We start from the raw sequence: 3551 nt of genomic DNA, 5'->3' as shown, positions 1-3551 counted from the left end.
TTTTTCAGATCACTGTAACCAGTTGCAAATGCAGCTTTTCATACTTGTCCTGCAAAGCTCATTATTGCCAGAGAGACTGGAACAAACTTGGGGGTAAGAAGAAATTGGTTTTGGAAAGAAAACACAGGATGTTGCAACCTCTTTTCAGAACATACCAGTTATTCTGATACAGAGGATTGAGTTCATTTACCAAGTATTCTGTTTGTTTTGAAAAATTTAAGAATATTAATATTTAAAAGAGCACTTTGTGCTCTGTTGTGGGTAGCTGTGTATTTACAGTGTATGTGTGAAGATGAAAAGATTTCTTAAGCCAAAACTTGTTGCTCTTTCTCCAGCAAATCTCAAGACATCAATGGACTATTGAATTCCTCACTATGTCCTTTCTTTTTTTTTTTAGCTTGTTTCTGACACATGGAATGTTGTTTGCCTAATGTCTGGCCATGTCTCACTTAATTGCATTCCTGACATCACTAGTTTTGAGGGCATCTTTCATACCTTAGTGTTCCTGCCTGTGGCACTAGGCAGTTTCACAGACTCATCAGAGCACTGGTTGGAGGAGACAGCTGGTCCAGCCTCCTCCACAGAGCAGGGCTGCCAAGCACACCAGGTCAGCTCTGACGTGGCCTTGTCTTGCAGTCCCCAAAATCTTCAAGGGCAGTGACTCTGCAGCCTCTGCTGCCTGAGCAACATGTTCTCAATTTGCACTTTCATTCTCTTCCACTCATGTCAGAAGCGGGCAGCGGAGTGCACTGAACTTCCCCCATCAGTGCTCCCCATGTTTGAGGGACATGAAGTACTAAGCTTTGGTCCAGCACCTCCAGTTCACACAGCCAGACCAGCTCTTGATTGCTCTTTGCCTCAGGCAAGGGCTTCGAGCAATGGCTGGTTGGTTTTGCTCCCTAAAGAGCATTATAACGTTCAGAAAATGAGACCTGCTGATGTGGCCAGTGTGGAACGCTGTGCCTGGAGCACAAGGACCGCTGAGCCCTTTCTAATGGCACTGCCACACCAGTCCCTGAAGAAAACCTCTTCTCTGGAAACACCCTTCTAGCTATAGAAGATTGTTTAGGGGTGGCCTTCTCTGTGCAGGAAATGTGCCATTAGTCCTTGGGTCTGCCACATCTGTAAATTTCTCCTGTAATCAATGGCAGGTATTACTGCAGCACAAGTTGTCTCTATGAGATGGCAGCTAGCCAAAAGGCACCAGAAAAGTATAATACAACACTTACCGAATATCATAGTTCTAGCTGCAGCTGACCTAGTTTTCTCAGAGAAAGGGTAAACAGGGCTCTGGGCAGGGGAAACGCTCCTAGCCAGGTGATGATCAGAGCTTGTGGTATGGTCCCACAAATCAACAGAGAAAGAAGAGATTTATTTAGCATCTTTTTTTTCTTTTTTTATGGTGCAGGTGGTCAGAAGTAGTTCACTTGGCCCTTCCTTGAATGTAAGAGAAGGCTACACTGGCTGCAGAGTATCTCTGGCAGAGACGTGTTTCACAGAAAGCTAATGCCAGCAACAGGCATGGGTGTGAGGGATATCACAAGGTTGTGCTTTCTTTTGTTCATTGTTTCCAACATTATAACCAAGGATTTAATCCTATTCGTTGCCAAAAAACAAGAAAATGTGTTCTCCTGTTTAAACTCTTGCACAATCTTAAGTAATCCTAGCAGATACAAAGTTTTCTTCAGAAACAATGAAATCAAACGTAGCCATGATGAAGTCAAGGCAGAAAGGGCTCTGCAGTCCTACGGTAACAGTGTGACTCTCTTCAGCCTGAAAGTTGGATACCCACATTTGCTCCGCTGAGAGAAGTCTTTCCTGGTTAAAATTAAGCACTGCTTCTCTAGTTAGGATTAGGCATAAAGAACTGGAAGTGTCAAGAAACCCCACGTTAACACAGCTGGTTCCTCCACTGCAAACAAAGTTACCTACAAGCATGTGGACAGTTTCTGGCAGCCCCACCTGCCTGTATGCCTTTTGCTGCTTAATACCTTTGGGGCATCAGATGCTGGGGCAGGGGCACGGCTGAGACCATCAGTCCTGACAACTCCATCCCTCCATGCACCGAGGAAAGACACACACCCAAGCACCCTGATGTGGCTACACTGAGAATTGTGCCACCCAGCTTAGGCTCGATGGATATCAGACACAGACATGGATGTTTGTGCTGTTTGAAAAGAAAATGAACTCCAATCTTTATTATTATTTTTGTAATCAGGTTCAAAACATGTATCAAAAGTAATTTTCACAGCTGTTGCTGATTTGTTAGTACATCTGTCCCCAAATCCCCCTGCTGTTTGCTTTATGGTTTGTAATCTTATTTTCATTTGTTTAAAGAAATGTTTTCCTCTCCCCTGTCATTACATGAGACATCCACATGAACAACAGCACAACGAGGAAACTGCCTATACCCACGGTCCTGTCAAGTACTCAAAGCAAACAGGCACAGAGCAGGACTGCCTTCCCTCACCCTCCCTGCTGCTCTGCTCCTCTCCCCCAGCAATGGCATAGAACAGTTTGGTGCCAAATCACAGCTAAGAGCTGCTTTAATTCATTAAGGACACCTATTCTTTGTCTTACGTTTAGAAGGAGAGCCTGTTTCCCTCATCAGACCAATTGATGCAGAGGAAAACACAGGCCGATTTGTCTGAGTCTATACTGGAGCTAGGGTTTTTCTGGAGGGGGGAACCATGAAACAGCACACCACAGGCAGTGCCAGCAGCAAGCAGGAGGAAGCCCTGCTCACGGCCGAGAGGGGCTGGGTTCCCACAGGTTGTCACACAGCCTGAGCTAAAGCAGGCTGAAGTGCTCCACAGGAAACTCTGAGAATTAAAACTTACATCCCCTCCTTTGCCTTCCTTTCACAGTCAGGCCAGTCTGAGGGCTTTAATCACAAAGCCTACACAGGAGGGAGGGCTGGAGAGTTGTTTGGGTTCGTTTTTTTAATTATGGTCATTATGGAATTGGATAAGAGGTTATAAATTCTACAGTATTGCAGTCACATTACAGGAAACTAAATACTTCTCCACAGGTCTATATTGCCGTTAAACGAATAACACTCATCACTTGACATATACCTCCACAATTGCAAAGACAGTAACTATATCAGCTGGAAAACTAAGGCACAGGTCAACCAGCCTATTTGAAAACACACACTTCCGATCGAGTCCTCTCGCGCACATCTCACTGCAAGCACAAGCTGTGGCTCTGCAGTCACAGAGATAAGAGCAGCGCCGGAACCCTTAGTCATTTCTCCCAGATTCTGTTTTCCAGCCTTATTACTATTGTGCTACTGTAAGTATAACGCACACGCATCATTCAAAAATGATGACTACCAAATGAAAGCCTGGGTGAAGCATTCTGCTATGCATTTTGTAATCGTGCTAAGCTCAGAGAGCAAAGAGCTCTGGTAACGGAGATGTTTGCCCTCAGTGTGCTCCAATAAACTGATTTACCTTTCTCCTTTTTTTTTTCTCCTTTTTTTTTTTTTCAAAAAGAGCTGACGCAAGTTTGTCAAAGGGAGTTGTTGGGGTGTAGCAGCTGGTGATTGG

Source organism: Pezoporus flaviventris, unplaced genomic scaffold (genome assembly GCF_033815535.1).
Source record: "Pezoporus flaviventris isolate CSIRO_AGI_PZ_B2104156 unplaced genomic scaffold, CSIRO_AGI_Pfla_v1 ptg000045l, whole genome shotgun sequence".
NCBI lineage: Eukaryota > Metazoa > Chordata > Aves > Psittaciformes > Psittacidae > Pezoporus > Pezoporus flaviventris.
This window is presented reverse-complemented; position numbering follows the sequence as displayed.